This window comes from Stenella coeruleoalba (genome assembly GCF_951394435.1).
Source record: "Stenella coeruleoalba genome assembly, contig: scaffold_95, whole genome shotgun sequence".
In the NCBI taxonomy this organism is placed as follows: domain Eukaryota; kingdom Metazoa; phylum Chordata; class Mammalia; order Artiodactyla; family Delphinidae; genus Stenella; species Stenella coeruleoalba.
Window position 1 is genome coordinate 1,169,956 of NW_027646206.1, and position 14,222 is coordinate 1,184,177.

Sequence of the window (14,222 nt, forward strand, 5' to 3'; positions counted from 1 at the left end):
ATATGCATTTTTTGGCCAAGTGCATCATTGTCGAAGTTCTGCCGCTTTTCATATGCTTTAAATGCAGTTTCCATCTACCTCCTGAAATATATTTCCTGCAATTGTGCCATGCATTCAAGTCCTCTTCACAGCCTTACCTCAATATATTTTTGGACGATAGCTGTCATTTATAACTCTGCAAGTTTGTGAATTACAGTGCCCCTGAGGTCCTTTTTCCAACTCGCTTTTTTGTGCGCTGGCCGCAGAACTGCAGGATTGCTTCAGGCCCTAATCTTGTTTCATCACGGCACGCTGAGCCTTTTGTTAATTCCTCTTCCTGGTGGGAAATTAGAGTGAAATGTGACCGTCCAAACACCTACAGCTAGTCTCTCATTGGTTCTCCCGATTCCCGTTCAACCTCCGCAGAAATTGCTAACTGTGCCAAACAGGAGTTTTAAGGCACTGACTCTCCACGTGGGGAGATGTTTAGTAAAGCGTCTGGAATGGCGAACCCGTGTACCAGGGGACAAAAAATGAGATGGGTTTTAGAAACGTTGCCCGATCACATGGTGTACAATCCTCTGGGTTTCCCATGCATGTTTTAGCTGTAGGAAGAATCCCTTAAACCAGGAGAGTTGGGACCCAGGGAATGGGTAGCATACAGTATTACTTCAAAGGGTCTGCATTTGCTCACCGAACCTCACCAATCCTCTCAGCCCCAAATGTCCTGCCTTATGTCTCACCCAGCTGTGGGTGTAGATGTGGTAAATCCAAGTTTCATCACAAGCCCTGAACGAATTATTTAAGAACTTTCTCTCCTTCACTGTCTTTGTTTTTGAAATTTATTTTAATAATGGGGTTTAGTTGATTTTTCACGGCTGTGTATACTGCTCTACACACACTTGATTCTCTTACAGAGACATATAGATACATATGTTTTAATATTCTTATTGTCAGATATATTCCTCTGCGGTGAATAGGTGGTGTTGAGTCTAATTAGTTGAGCAAGGAGTATATCTTGTCTATTATATATTTGGCTTATGGAATAGTATCTGTGCTCATTTCAATCTCTGGTTTTACGCAGCACCCCAACTCACCATTCCCCTTAAGAAAGCATAAGTTTGTTTTCTAAATGTGAGACTCTGTTCTGTTTTGTAATTCAGTTCATGTGTAGCCAAGTTTACATTCCCTCTATAAGTGATATCTTATGATAAGTTTCTTTTTCTGTGTGACTTATTTCCTTTGAATCATCGTACCTAAATCCATTCATTATGCTTGTACGGGCCTGACGACATTGATTTCATTATTGAGTGATATTCCATTGTACGTAAGTACGAAAACTTCTTTATCCATTTCTCTCTTTCAAGGATATTTAATTTGTACCGTAGTCGAGGCTCTTGTAAACAGAGCAGCCCTAAACTTTGCGGTGGTTGTTTCTTGTTATTTTAATTTTCCTGAGCTATAGTGCAATAAGTGGGTTTAGGGTAGGGTTAAGGTTAGCATTAGGGAACGGGTATGGTTTAGGATGCGACAATGGTTTAGGGTGAGCGAAAGTGTTAGGGTACAGGTCAGTGTTAGTGTACCGTTTAGGATTAGGGTAAGTGTTAGGGTAATGCTTCAGGTTAGGGTTACAGTTAGGGAACGGGGACGGTTTAGGGTACAGGTTAGGGTACGACAACAGTTTAGGGATAGCGTACATGTAAGGGTAAGATTTAGTGTTAGCGTACGGGTAAGGATTAGGGGACGGGTGAGGGTCAGGCTTCAGGGAAGGGTTAGGGTTAGGGTTCGGGCTAGGGTTAGGGTTAGGGGACGGGGACGGTTTAGGGTCCAGGTGAGGGTACGGCAACGCTTTAGGGGGAGCGTGCGTGTGAGGGCGCGGGTTAGTGTTAGCGTACGGGTTAGGATTAGGGGACGGGTGAGGGTCAGGCTTCGGGGAAGGGTTAGGGTTAGGGTTCGGGCTAGGGTTAGGGTTAGGGGACGGGGACGGTTTAGGGTCCAGGTGAGGGTACGGCAACGCTTTAGGGGGAGCGTGCGTGTGAGGGCGCGGGTTAGTGTTAGCGTACGGGTTAGGATTAGGGGACGGGTGAGGGTCAGGCTTCGGGGAAGGGTTAGGGTTAGGGTTCGGGCTAGGGTTAGGGTTAGGGGATGGGGACGGTTTAGGGTCCAGGTGAGGGTACGGCAACGCTTTAGGGGGAGCGTGCGTGTGAGGGCGCGGGTTACTGTTAGCGTACGGGTTAGGATTAGGGGACGGGTGAGGGTCAGGCTTCAGGGAAGGGTTAGGGTTAGGGTTCGGGCTAGGGTTAGGGGACGGGGACGGTTTAGGGTCCAGGTGAGGGTACGGCAACGCTTTAGGGGGAGCGTGCGTGTGAGGGCGCGGGTTAGTGTTAGCGTACGGGTTAGGATTAGGGGACGGGTGAGGGTCAGGCTTCGGGGAAGGGTTAGGGTTAGGGTTCGGGCTAGGGTTACGGTTAGGAGACGGGGACGGTTTAGGGTCCAAGTGAGGGTACGGCAACGCTTTAGGGGGAGCGTGCGTGTGAGGGCGCGGGTTAGTGTTAGCGTACGGGTTAGGATTAGGGGACGGGTGAGGGTCAGGCTTCGGGGAAGGATTAGGGTTAGGTTTCGGGCTAGGGTTAGGGGACGGGGACGGTTTAGGGTCCAGGTGAGGGTACGGCAATGCTTTAGGGGGAGTGTGCGTGTGAGGGCGCGGGTTAGTGTTAGCGTACGGGTTAGGATTAGGGGATGGGTGAGGGTCAGGCTTCGGGGAAGGGTTAGGGTTAGGGTTCGGGCTAGGGTTAGGGTTAGGGGACGGGGACGGTTTAGGGTCCAGGTGAGGGTACGGCAACGCTTTAGGGGGAGCATGCGTGTGAGGGCGCGGGTTAGTGTTAGCGTACGGGTTAGGATTAGGGGACAGGTGAGGATCAGGCTTCGGGGAAGGGTTAGGGTTAGGGTTCGGGCTAGGGTTAGGGTTAGGGGACGGGGACGATTTAGGGTCCAGGTGAGGTTATGGCAACGCTTTAGGGGGAGCGTGCGTGTGAGGGCGCGGGTTAGTGTTAGCGTACGGGTTAGGATTAGGGGACGGGTGAGGGTCAGGCTTCGGGGAACGGTTAGGGTTAGGGTTCGGGCTAGGGTTAGGGTTAGGGGACGGGGACGGTTTAGGGTCCAGGTTAGGGTACGGCAACGCTTTTGGGGGAGCGTGTGTGTGAGGGCGTGGGTTAGTGTTAGCGTATGGCTTAGGATTAGGGGACGGGTGAGGGTCATGCTTCGGGGAAGGGTTAGGGTTAGGGTTCGGGCTAGGGTTAGGGATAGGGGACGGGGACGGTTTAGGGTCCAGGTGAGGGTACGGCAACGCTATAGGGGGAGCGTGCCTGTGAGGGTGTGGGGTAGTGTTAGCGTACGGGTTAGGATTAGGGGACGGGTGTGGGTCAAGCTTCGGGGAAGGGTTAGGGTTAGGGTTCGGGCTAGGGTTAGGGTTAGGGGACGGGGACGGTTTAGGGTCCAGGTGAGGGTACGGCAACGCTTTAGGGGGAGCGTGCGTGTGAGGGCGTGGGTTAGTGTTAGCGTGCGGTTTAGGATTAGGGGACGGGTGAGGGTCAGGCTTCGGGGAAGGGTTAGGGTTAGGGTTCGGGCTAGGGTTAGGGTTAGGGGACGGGGACGGTTTAGGGTCCAGGTGAGGGTACGGCAACGCTTTAGGGGGAGCGTGCGTGTGAGGGCGTGGGTTAGTGTTAGCGTACGGGTTAGAATTAGGGGACGGGTGAGGGTCAGGCTTCGGGGAAGGGTTAGGGTTAGGGTTCGGGCTAGGGTTAGGGTTAGGGGACGGGGACGGTTTAGGGTCCAGGTGAGGGTACGGCAACGCTTTAGGGGGAGCGTGCCTGTGAGGGTGTGGGGTAGTGTTAGCGTACGGGTTAGGATTAGGGGACGGGTGTGGGTCAAGCTTCGGGGAAGGGTTAGGGTTAGGGTTCGGGCTAGGGTTAGGGTTAGGGGATGGGGACGGTTTAGGGTCCAGGTGAGGGTACGGCAACGCTTTAGGGGGAGCGTGCGTGTGAGGGCGTGGGTTAGTGTTAGCGTGCGGTTTAGGATTAGGGGACGGGTGAGGGTCAGGCTTCGGGGAAGGGTTAGGGTTAGGGTTCGGGCTAGGGTTAGGGTTAGGGGACGGGGACGGTTTAGGGTCCGGGTGAGGGTACGGCAACGCTTTAGGGGGAGCGTGCGTGTGAGGGCGTGGGTTAGTGTTAGCGTACGGGTTAGGATTAGGGGACGGGTGAGGGTCAGGCTTCGGGGAAGGGTTAGGGTTAGGGTTCGGGCTAGGGTTAGGGTTAGGGGACGGGGACGGTTTAGGGTCCAGGTGAGGGTACGGCAACGCTTTAGGGGGAGCGTGCGTGTGAGGGCGCGGGTTAGTGTTAGCGTACGGGTTAGGATTAGGGGACGGGTGAGGGTCAGGCTTCGGGGAAGGGTTAGGGTTAGGGTTCGGGCTAGGGTTAGGGTTAGGGGATGGGGACGGTTTAGGGTCCAGGTGAGGGTACGGCAACGCTTTAGGGGGAGCGTGCGTGTGAGGGCGCGGGTTAGTGTTAGCGTACGGGTTAGGATTAGGGGACGGGTGAGGGTCAGGCTTCAGGGAAGGGTTAGGGTTAGGGTTCGGGCTAGGGTTAGGGGACGGGGACGGTTTAGGGTCCAGGTGAGGGTACGGCAACGCTTTAGGGGGAGTGTGCGTGTGAGGGCGCGGGTTAGTGTTAGCGTACGGGTTAGGATTAGGGGACGGGTGAGGGTCAGGCTTCGGGGAAGGGTTAGGGTTAGGGTTCGGGCTAGGGTTACGGTTAGGAGACGGGGACGGTTTAGGGTCCAGGTGAGGGTACGGCAACGCTTTAGGGGGAGCGTGCGTGTGAGGGCGCGGGTTAGTGTTAGCGTACGGGTTAGGATTAGGGGACGGGTGAGGGTCAGGCTTCGGGGAAGGATTAGGGTTAGGTTTCGGGCTAGGGTTAGGGGACGGGGACGGTTTAGGGTCCAGGTGAGGGTACGGCAATGCTTTAGGGGGAGCGTGCGTGTGAGGGCGCGGGTTAGTGTTAGCGTACGGGTTAGGATTAGGGGACGGGTGAGGGTCAGGCTTCGGGGAAGGGTTAGGGTTAGGGTTCGGGCTAGGGTTAGGGTTAGGGGACGGGGACGGTTTAGGGTCCAGGTGAGGGTACGGCAACGCTTTAGGGGGAGCATGCGTGTGAGGGCGCGGGTTAGTGTTAGCGTACGGGTTAGGATTAGGGGACAGGTGAGGATCAGGCTTCGGGGAAGGGTTAGGGTTAGGGTTCAGGCTAGGGTTAGGGTTAGGGGACGGGGACGATTTAGGGTCCAGGTGAGGTTATGGCAACGCTTTAGGGGGAGCGTGCGTGTGAGGGCGCGGGTTAGTGTTAGCGTACGGGTTAGGATTAGGGGACGGGTGAGGGTCAGGCTTCGGGGAACGGTTAGGGTTAGGGTTCGGGCTAGGGTTAGGGTTAGGGGACGGGGACGGTTTAGGGTCCAGGTTAGGGTACGGCAACGCTTTTGGGGGAGCGTGTGTGTGAGGGCGTGGGTTAGTGTTAGCGTATGGCTTAGGATTAGGGGACGGGTGAGGGTCATGCTTCGGGGAAGGGTTAGGGTTAGGGTTCGGGCTAGGGTTAGGGATAGGGGACGGGGACGGTTTAGGGTCCAGGTGAGGGTACGGCAACGCTATAGGGGGAGCGTGCCTGTGAGGGTGTGGGGTAGTGTTAGCGTACGGGTTAGGATTAGGGGACGGGTGTGGGTCAAGCTTCGGGGAAGGGTTAGGGTTAGGGTTCGGGCTAGGGTTAGGGTTAGGGGACGGGGACGGTTTAGGGTCCAGGTGAGGGTACGGCAACGCTTTAGGGGGAGCGTGCGTGTGAGGGCGTGGGTTAGTGTTAGCGTGCGGTTTAGGATTAGGGGACGGGTGAGGGTCAGGCTTCGGGGAAGGGTTAGGGTTAGGGTTCGGGCTAGGGTTAGGGTTAGGGGACGGGGACGGTTTAGGGTCCAGGTGAGGGTACGGCAACGCTTTAGGGGGAGCGTGCGTGTGAGGGCGTGGGTTAGTGTTAGCGTACGGGTTAGAATTAGGGGACGGGTGAGGGTCAGGCTTCGGGGAAGGGTTAGGGTTAGGGTTCGGGCTAGGGTTAGGGTTAGGGGACGGGGACGGTTTAGGGTCCAGGTGAGGGTACGGCAACGCTTTAGGGGGAGCGTGCCTGTGAGGGTGTGGGGTAGTGTTAGCGTACGGGTTAGGATTAGGGGACGGGTGTGGGTCAAGCTTCGGGGAAGGGTTAGGGTTAGGGTTCGGGCTAGGGTTAGGGTTAGGGGATGGGGACGGTTTAGGGTCCAGGTGAGGGTACGGCAACGCTTTAGGGGGAGCGTGCGTGTGAGGGCGTGGGTTAGTGTTAGCGTGCGGTTTAGGATTAGGGGACGGGTGAGGGTCAGGCTTCGGGGAAGGGTTAGGGTTAGGGTTCGGGCTAGGGTTAGGGTTAGGGGACGGGGACGGTTTAGGGTCCGGGTGAGGGTACGGCAACGCTTTAGGGGGAGCGTGCGTGTGAGGGCGTGGGTTAGTGTTAGCGTACGGGTTAGGATTAGGGGACAGGTGAGGGTCAGGCTTCGGGGAAGGGTTAGGGTTAGGGTTCGGGCTAGGGTTAGGGTTAGGGGACGGGGACGGTTTAGGGTCCAGGTGAGGGTATGGCAACGCTTTAGGGGGAGCGTGCGTGTGAGGGCGCGGGTTAGTGTTAGCGTACGGGTTAGGATTAGGGGACGGGTGAGGGTCAGGCTTCGGGGAAGTGTTAGGGTTAGGGTTCGGGCTAGGGTTAGGGTTAGGGGACGGGGACGGTTTAGGGTCCAGGTGAGGGTACGGCAACGCTTTAGGGGGAGCGTGCGTGTGAGGGCGCGGGTTAGTGTTAGCGTACGGGTTAGGATTAGGGGACGGGTGAGGGTCAGGCTTCGGGGAAGTGTTAGTGTTAGGGTTCAGGCTAGGGTTAGGGTTAGGGGACGGGGACGGTTTAGGGTCCAGGTGAGGGTACGGCAACGCTTTAGGGGGAGCGTGCGTGTGAGGGCGCGGGTTAGTGTTAGCGTACGGTTTAGGATTAGGGGACGGGAGAGGGTCAGGCTTCGGGGAAGGGTTAGGGTTAGGGTTCGGGCTAGGGTTAGGGTTAGGGGACGGGGACGGTTTAGGGTCCAGGTGAAGGTACGGCAATGCTTTAGGGGGAGCGTGCGTGTGAGGGCGTGGGTTAGTGTTAGCCTACGGGTTAGGTTTAGAGGACGGGTGAGGGTCAGGCTTCGGGGAAGGGTTAGGGTTAGGGTTCGGGCTAGGGTTAGGATTAGGGGACGGGGACGGTTTAGGGTCCAGGTGAGGGTACGGCAACGCTTTAGGGGGAGCGTGCGTGTGAGGGCGTGGGTTAGTGTTAGCGTACGGGTTAGGATTAGGGGACGGATGAGGGTCAGGCTTCGGGGAATGGTTAGGGTTAGGGTTCGGGCTAGGGTTAGGGTTAGGGGACGGGGACGGTTTAGGGTCCAGGTGAGGGTACGGCAATGCTTTAGGGGGAGAGTGGGTGTGAGGGCGCGGGTTAGTGTTAGTGTACGGGTTAGGATTATGGGACGGGTGAGGGTCAGGCTTCGGGGAAGGGTTAGGGTTAGGGTTCGGGCTAGGGTTAGGGTTAGGGGACGGGGACGGTTTAGGGTCCAGGTGAGGGTACGGCAACGGTTTAGGGGGAGCGTGGGTGTGAGGGCACTGGTTAGTGTTAGCGTACGGGTTAGGATTAGGGGACGGGTGAGGGTCAGGCTTCGGGGAAGGGTTAGGGTTAGGGTTCGGGCTAGGGTTAGGGTTAGGGGACGGGGACGGTTTAGGGTCCAAGTGAGGGTATGGCAACGCTTTAGGGGGAGCGTGCGTGTGAGGGCGCGGGTTAGTGTTAGCGTACCGGTTAGGATTAGGGGACGGGTGAGGGTCAGGCTTCGGGGAAGGGTTAGGGTTAGGGTTCGGGCTAGGGTTAGGATTAGGGGACGGGGACGGTTTAGGGCCCAGGTGAGGGTACGGCAACGCTTTTGGGGGAGCGTGCGTGTGAGGGCGTGGGTTAGTGTTAGCGTACGGGTTAGGATTAGGGGACGGGTGAGGGTCAGGCTTCGGGGAAGGGTTAGGTTTAGGGTTCGGGCTAGGTTTAGGGTTAGGGGACGGGGACGGTTTAGGGTCCAGGTGAGGGTACGGCAACGCTTTAGGGGGAGCGTGCATGTGAGGGCGCGGGATAGTGTTAGCGTACGGGTTAGAATTAGGGGACGGGTGAGGGTCAGGCTTCGGGGAATGGTTAGGGTTAGGGTTCGGGCTAGGGTTAGGGTTAGGGGACGGGGACGGTTTAGGGTCCAGGTGAGGGTACGGCAACGCTTTAGGGGGAGCGTGCGTGTGAGGGCGTGTGTTAGTGTTAGCGTGCGGGTTAGGATTAGGGGACGGGTGAGGGTCAGGCTTCGGGGAAGGGTTAGGGTTAGGGTTCGGACTAGGGTTAGGGTTAGGGGACGGGGACGGTTTAGGGTCCAGGTGAGGGTACGGCAACGCTTTAGGGGGAGCGTGCGTGTGAGGGCGTGGGTTAGTGTTAGCGTACGGGTTAGGATTATGGGACGGGTGAGTGTCAGGCTTCGGGGAAGGGTTAGGGTTAGGGTTCGGGCTAGGGTTAGGGTTAGGGGACGGGGACGGTTTAGGGTCCAGGTGAGGGTACGGCAACGCTTTAGGGGGAGCGTGCGTGTGAGGGCGCGGGATAGTGTTAGCGTGCGGGTTAGGATTAGGGGACGGGTGAGGGTCAGGCTTCGGGGAAGGGTTAGGGTTAGGGTTCGGGCTAGGGTTAGGGTTAGGGGACGGGGACGGTTTAGGGTCCAGGTGAGGGTACGGCAACGCTTTGGGGGAGCCTGCGTGTGAGGGCGCGGGTTAGTGTTAGCGTACGGGTTAGGATTAGGGGACGGGTGAGGGTCAGGCTTCGGGTAATGGTTAGGGTTAGGGTTCGGGCTAGGGTTAGGGTTAGTGGATGGGGACGGTTTAGGGTCCAGGTGAGGGTACGGCAACGCTTTAGGGGGAGCGTGCGTGTGAGGGCGCGGGTTAGTGTTAGCGTACGGGTTAGGATTAGGGGACGGGTGAGGGTCAGGCTTCGGGGAAGGATTAGGGTTAGGGTTCGGGCTAGGGTTAGGGTTAGGGGACGGGGACGGTTTAGGGTCCAGGTGAGGGTACGGCAACGGTTTAGGGGGAGCGTGGGTGTGAGGGCGCAGGTTAGTGTTAGCGTACGGGTTAGGATTAGGGGACGGGTGAGGGTCAGGCTTCGGGGAAGGGTTAGGGTTAGGGTTGGGCTAGGGTTAGGGTTAGGGGACGGGGATGGTTTAGGGTCCAGGTGAGGGTACGGCAATGCTTTAGGGGGAGCGTGCGTGTGAGGGCGCGGGTTAGTGTTAGCGTACGGGTTAGGATTAGGGGACGGGTGAGGGTCAGGCTTCGGGGAAGGGTTAGGGTTAGGGTTCGGGCTAGGGTTAGGGTTAGGGGATGGGGACGGTTTAGGGTCCAGGTGAGGGTACGGCAACGCTTTAGGGGGAGCGTGCGTGTGAGGGCGTGTGTTAGTGTTAGCATACGGGTTAGGATTAGGGGACGGGTGAGGGTGAGGCTTCGGGGAAGGGTTAGGGTTAGGGTTCGGGCTAGGGTTAGGATTAAGGGACAGGGAAGGTTTAGGGTCCAGGTGAGGGTACGGCAACGCTTTAGGGGGAGCGTGCATGTGAGGGCGCGGGTTAGTGTTAGCGTACGGGTTAGGATTAGGGGACGGGTGAGGGTCAGGCTTCGGGGAAGGGTTAGGGTTAGGGTTCGGGCTAGGGTTAGGGTTAGGGGACGGGGACGGTTTAGGGTCCAGGTGAGGGTACGGCAACGCTTTAGGGGGAGCGTGCCTGTGAGGGCGCGGGTTAGTGTTAGCGTACGGGTTAGGATTAGGGGACGGGTGAGGGTCAGGCTTCGGGGAAGGGTTAGGGTTAGGGTTCGGGCTAGGGTTAGGGTTAGGGGACGGGGACGGTTTAGGGTCAAGGTGAGGGTACGGCAACGCTTTAGGGGGAGCGTGCGTGTGAGGGCACGGGTTAGTGTTAGCGTACGGGTTAGGATTAGGGGACGGGTGAGGGTCAGGCTTAGGGGAAGGGTTACGGTTAGGGTTCGGGCTAGGGTTAGGGTTAGGGGACGGGGAAGGTTTAGGGTCCAGGTGAGGGTACGGCAACGCTTTAGGGGGAGCGTGCGTGTGAGGGCGCGGGTTAGTGTTAGCGTACGGGTTAGGATTAGGGGACGGGTGAGGGTCAGGCTTCGGGGAAGGGTTAGGGTTAGGGTTCGGGCTAGGGTTAGGGTTAGGGTACGGGGACGGTTTAGGGTCCAGGTGAGGGTACGGCAACGCTTTAGGGGGAGCGTGCGTGTGAGGGCGCGGGTTAGTGTTAGCGTACGGGTTAGGATTAGGTGACGGGTGAGGGAAAGGCTTCGGGGAAGGGTTAGGGTTAGGGTTCGGGCTAGGGTTAGGGTTAGGGGACGGGGACGGTTTAGGGTCCAGGTGAGGGTACGGCAACGCTTTAGGGGGAGCGTGCGTGTGAGGGCGCGGGTTAGTGTTAGCGTACGGGTTAGGATTAGGGGACGGGTGAGGGTCAGGCTTCGGGGAAGGGTTAGGGTTAGGGTTCGGGCTAGGGTTAGGGTTAGGGGACGGGGACGGTTTAGGGTCCAGGTGAGGGTACGGCAACGGTTTAGGGGGAGCGTGGGTGTGAGGGCGCGGGTTAGTGTTAGCGTACGGGTTAGGATTAGGGGACGGGTGAGGGTCAGGCTTCGGGGAAGGGTTAGGGTTAGGTTTCGGGCTAGGGTTAGGGTTAGGGGACGGGGACGGTTTAGGGTCCAAGTGAGGGTATGGCAACGCTTTAGGGGGAGCGTGCGTGTGAGGGCGCGGGTTAGTGTTAGCGTACCGGTTAGGATTAGGGGACGGGTGAGGGTCAGGCTTCGGGGAAGGGTTAGGGTTAGGGTTCGGGCTAGGGTTAGGATTAGGGGACGGGGACGGTTTAGGGTCCAGGTGAGGGTACGGCAATGCTTTAGGGGGAGCGTGCGTGTGAGGGCGTGGGTTAGTGTTAGCGTACGGGTTAGGATTAGGGGACGGGTGAGGGTCAGGCTTCGGGGAAGGGTTAGGTTTAGGGTTCGGGCTAGGTTTAGGGTTAGGGGACGGGGACGGTTTAGGGTCCAGGTGAGGGTACGGCAACGCTTTAGGGGGAGCGTGCATGTGAGGGCGCGGGATAGTGTTAGCGTACGGGTTAGAATTAGGGGACGGGTGAGGGTCAGGCTTCGGGGAATGGTTAGGGTTAGGGTTCGGGCTAGGGTTAGGGTTAGGGGACGGGGACGGTTTAGGGTCCAGGTGAGGGTACGGCAACGCTTTAGGGGTAGCGTGCGTGTGAGGGCGTTGGTTAGTGTTAGCGTGCGGGTTAGGATTAGGGGACGGGTGAGGGTCAGGCTTCGGGGAAGGGTTAGGGTTAGGGTTCGGGCTAGGGTTAGGGTTAGGGGACGGGGACGGTTTAGGGTCCAGGTGAGGGTACGGCAACGCTTTAGGGGGAGCGTGCGTGTGAGGGCGCGGGTTAGTGTTAGCGTGCGGGTTAGGATTAGGGGACGGGTGAGGGTCAGGCTTCGGGGAATGGTTAGGGTTAGGGTTCGGGCTAGGGTTAGGGTTAGTGGATGGGGACGGTTTAGGGTCCAGGTGAGGGTACGGCAACGCTTTAGGGGGAGCGTGCGTGTGAGGGCGCGGGTTAGTGTTAGCGTACGGGTTAGGATTAGGGGATGGGTGAGGGTCAGGCTTCGGGGAAGGATTAGGGTTAGGGTTCGGGCTAGGGTTAGGGTTAGGGGACGGGGACGGTTTAGGGTCCAGGTGAGCGTACGGAAACGGTTTAGGGGGAGCGTGGGTGTGAGGGCGCAGGTTAGTGTTAGCGTACGGGTTAGGATTAGGGGACGGGTGAGGGTCAGGCTTCGGGGAAGGGTTAGGGTTAGGGTTGGGCTAGGGTTAGGGTTAGGGGACGGGGATGGTTTAGGGTCCAGGTGAGGGTACGGCAACGCTTTAGGGGGAGCGTGCGTGTGAGGGCGCGGGTTAGTGTTAGCGTACGGGTTAGGATTAGGGGACGGGTGAGGGTCAGGCTTCGGGGAAGGATTAGGGTTAGGTTTCGGGCTAGGGTTAGGGGACGGGGACGGTTTAGGGTCCAGGTGAGGGTACGGCAATGCTTTAGGGGGAGCGTGCGTGTGAGGGCGCGGGTTAGTGTTAGCGTACGGGTTAGGATTAGGGGACGGGTGAGGGTCAGGCTTCGGGGAAGGGTTAGGGTTAGGGTTCGGGCTAGGGTTAGGGTTAGGGGACGGGGACGGTTTAGGGTCCAGGTGAGGGTACGGCAACGCTTTAGGGGGAGCATGCGTGTGAGGGCGCGGGTTAGTGTTAGCGTACGGGTTAGGATTAGGGGACGGGTGAGGGTCAGGCTTCGGGGAACGGTTAGGGTTAGGGTTCGGGCTAGGGTTAGGGTTAGGGGACGGGGACGGTTTAGGGTCCAGGTTAGGGTACGGCAACGCTTTTGGGGGAGCGTGTGTGTGAGGACGCGGGTTAGTGTTAGCGTATGGCTTAGGATTAGGGGACGGGTGAGGGTCATGCTTCGGGGAAGGGTTAGGGTTAGGGTTCGGGCTAGGGTTAGGGATAGGGGACGCGGACGGTTTAGGGTCCAGGTGAGGGTACGGCAACGCTATAGGGGGACCGTGCCTGTGAGGGTGTGGGGTAGTGTTAGCGTACGGGTTAGGATTAGGGGACGGTTGTGGGTCAAGCTTCGGGGAAGGGTTAGGGTTAGGGTTCGGGCTAGGGTTAGGGTTAGGGGACGGGGACGGTTTAGGGTCCAGGTGAGGGTACGGCAACGCTTTAGGGGGAGCGTGCGTGTGAGGGCGTGGGTTAGTGTTAGCGTGCGGTTTAGGATTAGGGGACGGGTGAGGGTCAGGCTTCGGGGAAGGGTTAGGGTTAGGGTTCGGGCTAGGGTTAGGGTTAGGGGACGGGGACGGTTTAGGGTCCAGGTGAGGGTACGGCAACGCTTTAGGGGGAGCGTGCGTGTGAGGGCGTGGGTTAGTGTTAGCGTACGGGTTAGGATTAGGGGACGGGTGAGGGTCAGGCTTCGGGGAAGGGTTAGGGTTAGGGTTCGGGCTAGGGTTAGGGTTAGGGGACGGGGACGGTTTAGGGTCCAGGTGAGGGTACGGCAACGCTTTAGGGGGAGCGTGCCTGTGAGGGTGTGGGGTAGTGTTAGCGTACGGGTTAGGATTAGGGGACGGGTGTGGGTCAAGCTTCGGGGAAGGGTTAGGGTTAGGGTTCGGGCTAGGGTTAGGGTTAGGGGATGGGGACGGTTTAGGGTCCAGGTGAGGGTACGGCAACGCTTTAGGGGGAGCGTGCGTGTGAGGGCGTGGGTTAGTGTTAGCGTGCGGTTTAGGATTAGGGGACGGGTGAGGGTCAGGCTTCGGGGAAGGGTTAGGGTTAGGGTTCGGGCTAGGGTTAGGGTTAGGGGACGGGGACGGTTTAGGGTCCGGGTGAGGGTACGGCAACGCTTTAGGGGGAGCGTGCGTGTGAGGGCGTGGGTTAGTGTTAGCGTACGGGTTAGGATTAGGGGACGGGTGAGGGTCAGGCTTCGGGGAAGGGTTAGGGTTAGGGTTCGGGCTAGGGTTAGGGTTAGGGGACGGGGACGGTTTAGGATCCAGGTGAGGGTATGGCAACGCTTTAGGGGGAGCGTGCGTGTGAGGGCGCGGGTTAGTGTTAGCGTACGGGTTAGGATTAGGGGACGGGTGAGGGTCAGGCTTCGGGGAAGGGTTAGGGTTAGGGTTCGGGCTAGGGTTAGGGTTAGGGGACGGGGACGGTTTAGGGTCCAGGTGAGGGTACGGCAACGCTTTAGGGGGAGCGTGCGTGTGAGGGTGCGGGTTAGTGTTAGCGTACGGGTTAGGATTAGGGGACGGGTGAGGGTCAGGCTTCGGGGAAGTGTTAGTGTTAGGGTTCAGGCTAGGGTTAGGGTTAGGGGACGGGGACGGTTTAGGGTCCAGGTGAGGGTACGGCAACACTTTAGGGGGAGCGTGCGTGTGAGGGCGCGGGTTAGTGTTAGCGTACGGTTTAGGATTAGGGGACGGGAGAGGGTCAGGCTTCGGGGAAGGGTTAGGGTTAGGGTTCGGGCTAGGGTTAGGGTTAGGGGACGGGGACGGTTTAGGGTCCAGGTGAGGGTACGGC